The sequence below is a fragment of the Mustela nigripes genome, chromosome 4 (assembly GCF_022355385.1).
Source record: "Mustela nigripes isolate SB6536 chromosome 4, MUSNIG.SB6536, whole genome shotgun sequence".
Classification (NCBI taxonomy): domain Eukaryota; kingdom Metazoa; phylum Chordata; class Mammalia; order Carnivora; family Mustelidae; genus Mustela; species Mustela nigripes.
The window spans coordinates 58,385,117-58,400,912 of NC_081560.1; the positions used below are offsets into that span (position 1 = coordinate 58,385,117).

General features: G+C 36.7%; 1 long non-coding RNA gene across 1 annotated transcript; it reads left to right on the forward strand.

Annotated features, from left to right (window-relative positions):
• The first annotated feature begins 618 nt into the window (after window positions 1-618).
• LOC132015049 (uncharacterized) lies at window positions 619-15,398 on the forward strand. The gene is made up of 3 exons (XR_009403530.1): window positions 619-686; window positions 14,402-14,470; window positions 15,293-15,398. It is a non-coding gene; the product is annotated as an uncharacterized LOC132015049 (long non-coding RNA).
• Window positions 15,399-15,796: the final 398 nt, after the last annotated feature.

A 15,796-nucleotide genomic window follows, 5' to 3' on the forward strand; every position in this document is an offset into this window, starting at 1 on the left:
AAGAAGGAAATTTGTATACAGAGACAGAGAGAGAAGGCCATGTGAAGACAAGTAGAGATGGGAATGAGGTGTCTATGAGCCAAAGAATGCCAAGGATTGCCAGCAATCACCAGAAGCTACAAGAGAAGCATGGAACAGATTCTCCCCCAGAGAATTCAGATACTTGCCAAGACTTTTGGACTTGATTTTGGACTTTTGGCTTTCAGAGCTATGAAAGAATAAATTTGTTTCAAACCACCCAGCTTGTGATAATTTGTTATGGCAGCCCAAGAGAATTAATGAATCCAGCATATCCCATTTTGATAACAAATGGCTTGTCTAAAGATAAGCTCCAACTGCCACCCCTTATCCAATCTTATCCAATCTCTTCCATCCTTGGTGAGTAAAATAAATTTCATTACAATTTATATCAAACTTTATTTAATGTTCATATTGTTGTTTATTATGTATATAAATTTGTTTTCTTTGTTCACAAGTTTATATATGTACTCCAATCTATGAAAACTGAGTATTTTGGTTGAGATAATTTCCTCGTGAAATTAATGACTTTTGTTTTTGCTTGATGGCTTTTCACTTTAGAGCAAGGGTTTCAGGAGAAAAAAGAAAAGTATTAAATGAGACATCACCATTACTATGATTCTTACTGTCACAGCATGAGTAAAGAAAGTATTTCCAGCAAGGATAAGGTAAGTGGCTATGTTGGTTTCCTGGGACAATAATCCAGTAGTCCCCCCTTATTCACAGTTTTGTTTTCTGTGCTTTTATTTACCCAAGGTTAATTGCAGTCCAGAAATGCATCCTCCTCCTGAGTGTACATAGCTTGACAAATGTTACTTAGCACTACATCATAATGCCTACGTCATTCACCTCACTTGTCTCCTCACATAGACATTTTATTGCTCACTTCATCATAAGAAGGGTGAGATCAATACAAGATATTCTGAGAGGGAGCACATTTGTATAACTTTTTAATAGTATATTGTTCTAATTGTCTTATTTTATCTTACTGTGCCTAATTTATAAATTAAACCTTATTATAGGTATGTATTATAGAAAAAGACACTATATGTGGGGTTTGGTCCTATCCATGATTTCAGGTATCCACTGGGGGTCTTGGAATGTATCCCCCCCACACATGGATAAGGGGAGACAACTGTAATGTTTTATTGGAAACAAGTATAGTTATTCATATAGTTTTTAAAAATACATGTAAAGAGGGAGAGAAAGCATGTACATTTTGGGGAGGAAAGAAAAGAGAAAAACAGGAAATGAGGGAAAATAGAGTTGTGGAAAAAAGGCTGTGGGGAAGAGAAGAGGGAGAAATACTTGAATGTATTTTTTTCCATCATTCTTGCTCTCTGATACTTTATTACTAGTCTTCAGCGGTGTTTGTCAGATTTTTGTGCAATTTATCAGATTTATCCTTTAGACTTTCATTTTTAATTGATTATTCATCATTAAAATATGATTGTTATTCCCCAATTATCCTTCAAGTGTTTGTTCATTGCACTTATCACCTTTTAGCAAGATTTGTAATTTATTTATTATCTTTGTTTTAGCATGCTTTTGCTGCCCCCGCAATGCAGAAGTTCTCCAAACTCAGGCACCTTAGTCACTTATAAATTCCATGACTCTAAGGCAGTCTCTGGCATACCACAGGTGGTCAGTGGTTATTTATTTACTTTTTAATGAATGAGTATATTTTCTTCAAAATTAATCAGCTATTTTAGTTTCAGGACTTCTTTTGTAATCATTTACCTTGTATTTTATATACATTTGTAATAGGTGCATATTGGACAAGGAGTTTGGTGACTTGTATGTTCTCATTTTATCATTTGACCTGGAATTTTGAACAATTAAAGGGAAGTTGTTGTTGCTTGACCTCATGTTGCCTCCTAAAATATGTCTATAGCATAGTATAGTAAGATGTTAACACATCTCAGTGAAACACATCTGCTCTACTGTTGTCTCCAACTCCTGGTCTCTTCAAACTTTTAAAACTGTCATAGATTACTGGAAACAGGACTGCATTTGAAATTAGTTCAATAAAACAGTAGTTGCAGATGCTCCATTAAGGGTTTAAAAACAAAATTGTCAGCCAAAGAAAATGGCTTGTAAATGTCTGGCCATCACTCTAGTGCTGCAGAAGTAAGTTTTCTGGCAATGAGGGAAGTGGGGCTCCCTGCTTGATGACACATAAATGACTAAATTGGAGAGATTTCTTAGTCTGTCTGCTAACCAGTGGTGTGGATATGTAACTGGATGCTGACATTACAGTGCAGTTGTAGGTAAAAATCCAGAAGGTGATGAAAGACAATCTGCGGTAATAGAATTGGAAGAACTCGGGGGATTGGATTAACCAGGTACATTCTTTCTGCTCCCTCTTTTTCAGTTGTATGGCCATTTTTCTACAATCTAGAAAGTATAGGGTGATGCTTTCCAATTTAATTGATGGCTTAGTCTGGCATAAGTGATTCCACATGGTGGTTGACGAATGGCTCTTGAGTTAACCTCCCTCCTTTTGTTTAAGAAATAGACAAACCCAACACAACTTTCTCTTTTCTCACTGGAACTATCGCTTGCACATCAATTTATCTATTTTAGATGAAATTTTAGATATTTCACAAACTGATGAAACTTTCTGTTCCTGGTTTTGAAGGAAATTGCAACATCATAAACAGAGTTTTCTTGTATTCTCAGTCATTGAGTTGATGGATGGTGAAACAGAAAAGCAGCATCCTGGGTTTTTCAGAGGCATGTCTATGCTTCAGTCAGATTATATGGTGGCTTGCAGTGTTACTATACTAGTATCCCTTTACACAAGAGAAATTTCTTTTAAATAACAATATCAATTTGGGGTTGCTCAGGGATTTAATAGAAAGGTTTGGAATATGGCAGTGGTAATATATACTCAAAAGGTCAAAAATTCTCAGCTAGAGGCTAGTTCAATATGCTCAATCATCACATTCCATTTTTGCTCACGTGAAACAAAGACATAGAACTAAATGTAAGTTAAAGCACTGTATTGAACAAGCAGGCTTTAAAAAAAAGGTACCAAATCTCAACTTACTACTGTCAAGTCACAGGCTTAATCTTGAGATAGTCTTTTTTAATACATAATTCTGATTGTATTCCTTGCAAAACTCACAGGCAAAAATATGCTGAATGACAAACAATGTTGATATTCTTCACATATATGACACATTTCATCTAAAAATTCCCATGTACTATATCATTAACCAGTTAATAATTTTATGTAAAACATTGATTAAGATATTCTGAAATTACCAGGAATTAGACAAAGACAATTGAGCAGAAACAAAGTTAAAAATGTCTTTAATCTGTTGGGTAAGCTAGGTTGGAGACATGGCTTTTGCAATATTCTTGGGGTAATGCACAGTTTAGGGTTTATATAGGCTGTGATCTTCAGATGGGGACAGCTGATACTCATATACACCACTGAAGCCAAGTGGTGAGATGGTACACTGCATCCAAGGTACTTCTGTGAGTGAGTAGGCTCTAGACTTTGTGGCTTGCTTTCTCGATGCTGGAGGAGACACCACACATTGTTTGGAAGTTGAGTCCAAACCAGAATTCCACTACATGTCCTATCCTGCCTCTGTGTGGTCCTGGATGACCCATTTTAGCTTGAAGAAGCTCTGGGAAATTTGGTATGTCTACCTCCAGTTTAAGGGCTACTTCTGGGTGGTCCTTAGTGGTTAAGAGAGATTGATTATGAGGCCTTCATAAGAGATTCAGAGAAGTTCAAGAATCTGGCCCTGGACAAGATCCAGTCTATTAAGAATGATGATTCCTCCTGAGTGTCTCAGTATATAATTTGGAAGAACTAGAGTAGTTCTGGTATATCAAGATATAGAGATCCCACCAAACATGCATCACCAACTCTGCTGCCAAACTTTGTTAACATCTTACATAGCCAAACTCAAGGCACCAGGTTTTCAGATTGAGCAATAACTGGGTTGTGCCACAGTAGGTGGTCAGAACTTTCTAGGAATTGCCTTATGGCTAGGCAGACACAAAGAAATTTGCTTTAATATAGTTTAGTCCAATAGTTTCTCTAATAATGTCAGCTCTTAATTATATATACATTAATAAGAAGAACTGAGTCTGGATAATATAAAAATCATTTCTGTTTTACATGGAAAATACTGTAGTGTCATGGAAAGAACATGTGCTTTGAAGACAACCAATTCTGGCTTTCAGTACCCACTCTGCCATTTCAGTCCCTGACAGAGAATGACTGGCTGAGACTTGAAACATTGTCATCCCAAAAGACAGTATATACAAAAAGTATCAAGAAATATTCAAAAAGTGTTCAGACATATTTGTATGTATTGATCTTTAGGAAAAAAGTAACAGCATTTCAAAGGTAAAAAGAGTGCAATAGCAAAATCTGGAGTTTGAGATTGGAAAGTTTGGGGTTGACACTGGTGTGACTATGAGTAATTTCTTACCTGTAACCTGAATCAGGGATCTTCACATATAAATGAAGTAAATATTATGTACCCTGTGGAATAGTTACACGGACTAGATGTTAAGTGACTAGCAGGATGTCTAACACATTTTAGGTGCTAAATCAGTGCTAACTTATATTTCCTCCTTTTTCCACTTTATAGCCTCACATGGCTACTTGGGGCCTCTGTTGGCAAGAAAATATTGAGCATATAAAGTGGGGGTATGGACCATTTTCACAATTTTTTTTTTTTAACATCAAGAAAGGGCAAATAGAAGCTTTGTGCTCTTGGCGTGGAATCCACAATATACAAGTCTAAGGCAAGAGTCAGGAAATAGGAGGTTCCAAGAAGATCCTGCATCTCTTGTGACATGGGCATTATAAACTCCAGTGAAGGTTCTTGGTTTTTACAACTCCTATAGACTGAGTTCTTAGCAGAGCTCTGGGAGCAGGCAGTCTTTTCACTGGTACCTTGACAAGAATTTGACCATCTTACAGCTGCCTCTCTCCTGGTTCAAGAGCCCAAACCACTGATGTTTTCACTGTTCAGGAGATTGACATCATAGGAAATAAACCCCATGGTTGCACCTGAGCTTCAGTTAGCACCACAAGGAATAATATGGCTTCTTAGGAGGCCATCAGGCAAAGAGTAGAGCTTCTGGAGAAGAAGGGACCATTTAAATTAACACAGTAAGAATAATAAAAACATTTCAGGACATTCACGTGAAGCGTCTGTGTGCACATATATATACTTTTTTATCTTGGATTACAGACATGATTTTAAATTAAAAATCAGGAGAAGTGAGGGTGAGTGTAAGTGCCATTATGATATGGAAAGCAGAAGAAATATCTGAAAGCATAGAAAAAAACATAAATAGATGAAATATGAAAGAAAAAAAATAAAAGACTTCAGGGAAAGTGGAGGAAATGATGAAGGGATAAAGGGTCTTCCTAGGAAAACTAAATGACATATTGTTTCCACATCTCAGTAGAAAAATCTGTGCTTGTGCTGTCCATAGAATTCCAGACTCATATTCTCCTTGTGACATTAATTCTTCTTTTGACATTCAACTTGAATGGGTAGCAATCATTTCAAACTTAACAGGTCCCAAACTCAACTTTTGATCCTCCCCTGGCCCAATTTTACTTGCATAGTCTTCTATACCTTTGTTAATGGAGACCCCTTGTATCAAGTTATTGATATTTAAAAAAATCTTGGATTGCTTTTGACATCTGTCTTTCACAGATCTGATTGAGCAACACATTTGTCAGCTACACCTGTGCTGAATTTGTTCACGTCTAACGTATCCACTGGTGGCATTGTGTTGAGAATGAGTATCATCTGTCACTCGCTCAGATGATTTTAGTAGCCTACCAACATATCTCTCTTTCCCTCTTCTCAACACCCAGAGAAATCCTCTTAAGTAAGTTAGTTCATGTCACTCTGCCAATAAACCCTTCAGTAGCTTTCTACCTCACTAAGAACCAAAGTCCTGGCCATGACCCTAGGACCTTATGTGAATTGCCCTTTCTGCCTATCCCCACTTTCTTATCCTGCCCACAACCTAGTGGTCACACCTTATTATGACTCTTGACTCACTGTTTTAACTCCATTGGTCTCCCATATTTCTTCTTTTTTTTTTTTAAATAATTTTTTTAAAATTTTTTTATAAACATATAATGTATTATTAGCCCCAGGGGTACAGGTCTGTGAATCGACAGCACTCACCATAGCACATACCCTCCCCAATGTCCATAACCCCACCACCCCCCCCCCCCCCCCCCCCCCCCCCCCCCCCCCCCCCCCCCCCCCCCCGGCCATATTTCTTAAACATGACATGTATTTACCCTCCTGGAACTTTCTCCCATTGCATATCAACAAGCTTTGCACCCTTCCCTCCATTAACCTATTTAAACTTGCAGACCTCCTTTGCTTTGTGTATCCATAACAATTATCATCATCTAACGTATTACCTGTTTTACATATTTACCTTGTTTGCTTCCTATCTCTTATCCCTACCTTACCCCTAGCACTAAAACTTCATTATTGCAGAAATTTATTGTCTGATATGTTCACTGTTGCATCCTCAGGAATGACAGTAGAAACTGTCATATAGTGTTGGTTGAAATTTACTGATTGTGGTAGAAGTTAGTCAATGCCTGATGGATCATTTCTGGAGTGATGTTGTAGAAGTTGTCCTGTGGGTCCACTTGAAGTCTACTCTACTGCCTTGCCAAAATTTGTTAAGTGTTAACTGTTGTCTTCACCATCTTTACTAAATTCATCTTGAGTCCCTTCTTTACTCTTTATCCTACAGTAGGCCCTAACTGGGGGACTGAGTTTTGATCACTGAATATGAATAGATCTTCTAATTGAGCCTATTTGTAGACGCAATGTAATAGGAGACTTTTTTATTATTCATAAGCTACCAGTGTTTTATAATAACAGACTAGAAATATCATGTAAAAAGCTTGCCATAAAATAGTAACTACTTGGATGTTAGAGATCACCCTTCTGGTAGCTATTGAGCCATACTGAAAGTCAAGTGAGATTTGAGAAGCAAACCTGATTAAGACAAAAGAAAGGAGCAAATATGCAGCAGTGGGCATGAGATACGAAACATTACTGGAGGGGTGATTAAAATAGTAGTAAAATAATCAAGCATTTGTACAGACAATTTTATAGCAACAAATCTGAAATCCTTCTAGACACAAAGATGCCTCTGCAACAAAATTTAAATTTCTAAAATTAACTCAAGAGAAGGTAAAAGACATAAGCCAACGATTATAAAAGTGACTGAGGAGTTAAAAAATCTGCCATTAATAAAAGCCACTGAGACCCCAGATTTTCACGAGTGCTATCAAATCTTTGGGAAAAAAAAAATAGATAAATTCGTGTTATTTAATCTAGTATAATCCACTGGAAAAGATCCTTAATATAAAACCTCATGAGGGGCACCTGTGTGGCTCTGCGGGTTAAGCCACTGCCTTTGGCTGGGATGGAGCCCCACATCGGGCTCTCTGCTTGGTGGGGAGCCTGCTTCCCTCTCTCTCTCTCTGCCTGCCTCTCTGCCTACTTGTGATCTCTGTCAAATAAATAGATAAAATCTTTAAAAAAATTTAAAAAAAAACTCATGAAATTAGAAAAAAAAAAAAAAAACCAACCCTAAGTGTAGCTTAATCTTACATACAAATGCAGATGCAAAAATCTTTAGAAAATAAGAGATATTTTAGTATTTATAACCTTTCAATATAATTATTTCAATCTACAAAAAATTAGTCTTATGGTAATATCAATACATCTTGAAAAATATATATAATTTAATTAGGAATAAAAGTAAATTACACAATAGAACAAAATAATTCCCCTCAAACCAAAACTATCATTCTAAGTTATAAAACTCTCATTGCGATTAATATAAAAAATGAGATGGAAATTTCTACTGCTGTCAATGTTTTAGAATAGTGAGTTCAAAAAAATTGAAGTCACTTTTTCATGTGTCTGTTGGCCATCTGGATGTCTTCTTTGCAGAAATGTCTGTTCATGTCCTCTGCCCATTTCTTGATTGGATTATTTGTTCTTTGGGTGTTGAGTTTGCTAAGTTCTTTATAGATTCTGGACACTAGTTCTTTATCTGATATGTCGTTTGCAAATATCTTTTCCCATTCTGTCAGTTGTCTTTTGATTTTGTTAACTGTTTCCTTTGCTGTGCAAAAGCTTTTGATCTTGATGAAATCCCAATAGTTCATTTTTGCCCTTGCTTCCCTTGCCTTTTGCGTTGTTCCTAGGAAGATGTTGCTGCGGCTGAGGTCGAAGAGGTTGCTGCCTGTGTTCTCCTCAAGGATTTTGATGGATTCCTTTCGCACATTGAGGTCCTTCATCCATTTTGAGTCTATTTTCGTGTGTGGTGTAAGGAAATGGTCCAATTTCATTTTTCTGCATGTGGCTGTCCAATTTTCCCAGCACCATTTATTGAAGAGGCTGTCTTTTTTCCATTGGACATTCTTTCCTGCTTTGTCGAAGATTAGTTGACCATAGAGTTGAGAGTCTATTTCTGGGCTCTCTATTCTGTTCCATTGATCTATGTGTCTGTTTTTGTGCCAGTACCATGCTGTCTTGATGATGACAGCTTTGTAATAGAGCTTGAAGTCCGGGATTGTGATGCCACCAACGTTGGCTTTCTTTTTCAATATCCCTTTGGCTATTTGAGGTCTTTTCTGGTTCCATATAAATTTTAGAATTATTTGTTCCATTTCTTTGAAAAAGATGGATGGTACTTTGATAGGAATTGCATTAAATGTGTAGATTGCTTTAGGTAGCATAGACATTTTCACAATATTTATTCTTCCAATCCAGGAGCATGGAACATTTTTCCATTTCTTTGTGTCTTCCTCAATTTCTTTCATGAGTACTTTATAGTTTTCTGAGTATAGATTCTGTGTCTCTTTGGTTAGGTTTATTCCTAGGTATCTTATGGTTTTGGGTGCAATTGTAAATGGGATTGACTCCTTAATTTCCCTTTCTTCTGTCTTGCTGTTGGTGTAGAGAAATGCAACTGATTTCTGTGCATTGATTTTATATCCTGACACTTTACTGAATTCCTGTATAAGTTCTAGCAGTTTTGGAGTGGAGTCTTTTGGGTTTTCCACATATAGTATCATATCATCTGTGAAGAGTGATAATTTGACTTCTTCTTTGCCGATTTGGATGCCTTTAATTTCCTTTTGTTGTCTGATTGCTGAGGCTAGGACCTCTAGTACTATGTTGAATAGCAGTGGTGATAATGGACATCCCTGCCGTGTTCCTGACCTTAGCGGAAAAGCTTTCAGTTTTTCTCCATTGAGAATGATATTTGCGGTGGGTTTTTCATTGATGGCTTTGATGAAAAAGTGCTCCATATCACTCGGCATCAGGGAAATACAAATCAAAACCACAATGCGATATCACCTCACACCAGTCGGAATGGCTAAAATCAACAAGTCAGGAAATGACAGATGCTGGCGAGGATGCGGAGAAAGGGGAACCCTCCTACACTGTTGGTGGGAATGCAAGCTGGTACAACCTCTCTGGAAAACAGCATGGAGGTTCCTCAAAATGTTGAAAATAGAACTGCCCTACGACCCAGCAATTGCACTATTGGGTATTTACCCTAAAGATACAAACGTAGTGATCCAAAGGGGCATGTGTACTCGAATGTTTATAGCAGCAATGTCCACAATAGCCAAACTATGGAAAGAACCTAGATGTCCATCAACAGATGAATGGATCAAGAAGACGTGGTATATATACACAATGGAATACTATGCAGCCATCAAAAGAAATGAAATCTTGCCATTTGCGACAACATGGATGGAACTAGAGCGTATCATGCTTAGCGAAATAAGTCAAGCAGAGAAAGACAACTATCATATGATCTCCCTGATATGAGGAAGTGGCGATGCAACATGGGGGCTTAAGTGGGTACGAGAAGAATAAATGAAAGAAGATGGGATTGGGAGGGAGACAAACCATAAGTGACTCTTAATCTCACAAAACAAACTGAGGGTTGCTGGGGGGAGGGGGTTTGGGAGAAGGGGGTGGTATTATGGACATTGGGGAGGGTATGTGTTTTGGTGAGTGCTGTGACGTGTGTAAACCTGGTGATTCACAGACCTGTACCCCTGGGGATAAAAATATATGTTTATAAAAAAAAAATTGAAGTCAGTATAAACCCTGGAAAATACAATTAGTTTCCTAATGAAAATACTGTATGCCTAGAATTCTTAAGATTCTAATTAAAATCAAGGGAAAATTTCAGTAAGATAATTTGTAAAGTTAGAAACAAAGTAAACATGTAAAGGTAAACAGTTTTTATTTATATTATCTGTAGGCAAATGATAATGCAAACTAATGTATCTGTAAATTAATATAAATCTATTTATATTAATAAATATAAATATAAATATAAATAAATTTATTTAAAAATAAATATAAATATAAATATTATAAACAATATTCTTATAGGTAATTTTAGGAGGAAAACCTCAGATATATATAAAAATATCTATGAACCTTAAAGAAGGACATAAAACAATATTTGAACTATGGAAAAATGTGCTCTTAGATGAGAATTTAATTTAGTAGAAGATGAGAAGATGAGAAGTTAATTTAGTAAAAATTTAATAAAAATGCCAATTCTTCAAAATATTCTATAAATTTGAGCTGTTTCTAAATAGAACTTCATCAAGGTTGATTCCAGAATTGGATACAATGACATAAAAGTTTTCTTGGAAAAATATATATCTGCAAACAGCCAAGAGAAGTTTCATGTAGAAGAATGAGAAACTGGGAAACTTTGCTTTACACATTATTCATCAGACTATAAAGTTACTATAATCAAATCAATATGGTATTAATCCTATGGAGCCATAAAAAAATGGAGAATCTAGAAAATAAATGTCTGTGTATGAAAGTTTTATATATGGCACATTCAATGGGAAAATAATTACTTATTTTATAAATAGGGCTACCAATTAGTACTTTACCCAGAAGGAAACTAAGTTGGGCCCATTCTCACTGTACGGGCTGATCAGTACTATAGCCACTATACATTAGTGCTATTTAAATATAAATTAATTAAAATTAAATTTTAAGATTGTGTTTCCCAGCTATATTAGTCATGTTTTAAAGTGCAGCCAGTGTCTACTTTATCAGGCAGTGCAGATTATAGAAGATTTCCATCTTTGTAAAATGTTATATTGGACAGCACCAATTTCCTCTTTCTCTCCTTATGCATGTAACATTTGCTGTATAATATTTAACATTTATATGTATACATATATATATCAATATGAACTAAAATATGTCCTTAAATATATATATGAATATGTACATTTAAGTGTACCCAATTCATTTAAAATTTAAACATGAAACACTTAGAAGAAAATCATCGAGGCTACATAGACAATATAGGAGTTGAGGGGAAACTTAATAACATGACCAGAAACTCAGAAAAAAATAAAAAGAGATGTATTTGATGTTAAAAAATTATAACTTCTGTATGTGCCTAGATACCAGTATCAGTTGGAGTTCTTGACTGAAAACAAAAGCATCTATTTTAGGTATATGTTGCAGGAAAAAAAAAAAAAAGAATTGGAAGGAGCTATGCTTACTACTAAGATAGCCAGAAAAACAGTTTGGAAGAGAAAACACCCAAACCTCATTGAGAGACTACTTTTTTTTTTTTTTACTTTTAATTTTTTATTTTTTATAAACTACTTTTAAGAAGATACCGCTGCTACCTCCTTAGGACATCAATACCACAACTATTGTTTCAACTTGATCATTTCCAAGTTGAAGTAAAGTGCCGGTGAATCTGATAGGAGGAGGCTGGGGCCTATTCTGTTGTCCTAGCTGCAAGGGAGCATGTGAAGACATGTTTCTGTTTTCTAGTTTAAGGGACAAGATTCAAAAGTGAGAAGTTCTCACCTAGAGAAAAGGTGTTCGGTATTTCCTGAAGGAACCACAAGCATGACAAATGTCCAGCACACTAACATAAAGTCAGCAGACAAATGATCCAGTGACGGTGGGACCACTGCAACCCAGATGAAGATGAATGTTTAATGTTTCTATAATGTAGAAAAGGTCCCTAAAAACTGTAAAGAAAAGGATACACTATCTGATTAAAAAAAAAAAAAAAAAGCACATCAAGGATATGAAGAGGGAATTCACAAAAGAGTAAATGCAAATTTTCCAAACTTAAAATAACAATGAAGTGGCACTTTATTGAGCAGACTGACAAAATTTGGAAGTTTTAAAAAACCTGCTGGTAGTCTGTGAATGAAATGGTATATTCTTTGCTACTGGATTATAAATTAATCTCCCCTTTTAGAAGGCAGTTTAACAATGTAAAATTTAAAATAACCAGTCTTAGAAGCAACCCCATTCCTTAGAAGTAAAAGCACCTCCAGATAAAAATATATATACAAGGATGTTTATTGTCCTTTCTTTGTGGAGGCAAAAGACTGAAACTGTGAATGGACTGTGGTTTAAAAAAATGCACGATACATTCACTATGAGCTGTTAAAAAAGCACCTACAAGGAATGAGATAAAATCTATGTTATTTCTCTGGAGTTATTCTGACAATGACTTACTGAGTGAGAAAAAGTAAGATGTGGAGAACCAAACAGAACAACATACAAAGCACACTGTAAGAAACTGGAGACTGAGTTTTTAACAAGAATCACAATGGGTTGTGGACATGAAAGAGGGTAAACTGATGCCGGTGAGGAAGGGGAACAGAGAAGTGGGGAGGCAAACAGAAAAATGAAACAAGAGTTGCAAGTTAAAAACATAATGATGAGCACTGGGTGTTATATGCAACTAATCATTGAACTCTACATCAACGAGTGGTTTACTATATGTTGGCTAACAGAACATAATAAAAAATAATAATTAAAAAAATAACCAAAACTCTCATCATGGAAAACTGCTTCTGTGAATTATATGTATACCTATTTCAAGAGAATTATAAAGGAGTTTAGATTTCTAAACTTCAGACATGTCTAAAATATAATCAGGTGAAAAATAACACATAATATTACAAAGTAATATGTAAAGAATGATTCCACTGAAAACCAAGTAAACAAGTGTGTGTGAGTGTGTGTGTGCGTGCGCACACCGTAGATGACAGGACACACCTATTAATACTGGTTTCTTTTGAAAAGATAAAATTGGAAAGCAAAGAGTGATTGTACATATAGTCATCCTAATTCTAAAATTCAAACATAGTTTTAAATTAAAAATATACTTTAACATTCCTGGAATGTATTGTAAAGGCAATAAGCTCTATTTGATTCAGAGAATAATTGGAAAACATCAAGTAAGAGAGGCTGGTTTGGGATAGCCTTGCTAAGGAGAATATCTAAGCTGGGACCCGAAGGATAACAATAAGCTGTATTGTGGAGGGCTGGACAAAGAATGTTTTCAGCTGAGTCCACTGGCCTGATAGCTCCTCTGCAGGGCAGGAAGGAAGCCAGGACACCTGCTGTGTTGGGAGCAAGTGGGTGTGTCCTGTGAGTTAAGGTTAGAGAAGCAGGGCCTTGTAGACCCCTGCTAATAAAAATTGGGTTGTAGACCACCTCTCCTCAGCAAATAAGTAGGTACTTAAATTTAAAACCTTTGTAGCAACTTCACAATGCTGAGGCTCCAACATGAGATTATCAGTTCAGGTATTTTCAGACTTGCCTGGTGCATTTCATGTTGCAGACTGCTGCTGGTTATGTGCAGCGGCCCACATCTCAGTCCATGATGAGTTAGAACAAAGCAAAAACAAAACCAAATTCATCCTCTCCACAGGTAGGGAGAAAAGTACTGCTGTAAACTGTGAAGCGATATTTTGTTGTTCTTCTTAGAGTAGTGGGAGACCACTACAATTTTTAAAATGAAATGAGCCTTTAGGGGAGGCTGAGTGACTCAGTCAGTCAAACAGCCAGCCAACTCTAGATTTTTGGCTCAGGTCATGATCTAGGAGTCCTGTGTGGAGCCTGGAGTTGGCTCTGTGCTCAGCAGGGAGTCTGAGGATTCTCTCTCCCTTTGCCCCTCCCCTTGCTCATGTGGGCATGCTTGCTCTCTCTCTGTCTAAAAACAAAACAAAACAAAACAAACAAACAATAAAAGCCAAAAAGATAAATTAAAAAGAAATGAGCCTTTATATATGTTTTACAAAAAAAAAAATTAAATCATTAGTTTAGAACTAGAGTTAACGCAGCTTAACTCACTGTGCAGAGTAGATTGGAAAGGATCAAGGGTTAAAAAGAGGAGACGCTTGTGGTGTAGGTAGGAGATGATGCCACTAGACCGGGTGGCAGCGGCTTTATAGGGGAATGGAAGAGGAAGAGTCAGGGGGAACCATACAGGACTTCTGATTTCTTTTCTTTTGCCTTAGGAACTGGTACCTTATGATAACAACTATGGAGATAAGGGATGATAATAATAAGAGAAGAAGAATTTGAAGGTAAAAATCAAGAGTTCTGTTTCAAACAGATTTAAATTTGAAGTGTATATTACAAACCATGTGAAAGTACAGCTCCTCAGAGAGATCTGGAATTAAAGAGCACGGTTTGGGGCTTTATAGCATGTTGCTAAAGGGTGAACAACTGTTTGCCCAGGGCTATCTCCACTGGAGTATTGAAAATCCCAAGTCCTGGGGATCCTCTCAGTCCTTGGCAGACTGGGGCAGTGGTTCACCCTGTATAGATGCTATTTATACCATGGAATTGGATAAGAGCAACCTAGGAGAGCATACTCAAGGATTGAGCCAGGCAAATTCTAGGAGGAAAGAGAATCTTAGAAGGCTGAAATTAGTGAGGTAGGTAAGCAGAAACAAAAACGTGTCAAATACCTGGTACCAAGGGAATAGAGGATGTCAACCAAAGAAAACTGATGGATGTCATGTAAAAAGAAGACAGAATTGTAGATTTGGCAAGACGGTGGTCACAGACGACCTTAACAAGAAAAGATTCTTGAAAGTGATGGGGGGGAAGACCGCAGTGTTGTTGTACATTAAAGAAACCAGCATGGCAGAAAGGCAGAGAACAGGCTTAGTATGTGCTAAGAAAAAAAAAAAAAAAAACAAACAACATCATCCCAGCAGCTCTAAAATGAAGGGGTAGGGAATGGGCAGTACTTAAAATAGGCTGGAGAGAGTATGAAGGGTTGTTTTGATTCAATGTTAGAAAGTTGAATCTACTATACGAGTGCTGGGGATTTGCCAGCATTGGTGTCTGTATGAAGATTTCAGCATAAATTAAAGTGTTTTTTTTTTTTTCCTTCCTAGTTGGTGATCTACAATTATATTCAGTCTCTCAGAAGCTGGCACGAGAAAACTTTTACAGTGGATTCAACGAATGTATCCCTTTTGCAGGGGAGGATGCTAGAGAAAACAAAAGGCAAGCAATAATTAAAAGGGAATAATTTCAATTAGAAAATATGGACCCGAGGCCAGGTGAAAGAGGGAACAGGACACAGAAATAGTTGAAAAGCAGAGTCAGGGTTTTAGATGTTTCACTGGAGTTGAAGAATGCAAGCTGAAACAACAGCCGGTGGCAACCAGAGAAAAGAGTGATTGATTTTAAGATTTCACGTGCAGTGAGTTACTGCTGTTGCAATGTCAGCCCCACTGGCTGGGAAGGGGGTGGACGAACAGGTGATTAGAGGTGAGGAAGAGAAGGATCCATCGTCAGTCAGGTGAAATGGTTCATCCACATGAATTCTGAAGTCACCAGAAACAATGGCACGAATAAGAATGGAGAAGAGGAAGAGAATGAGTCCAAAGCAAATT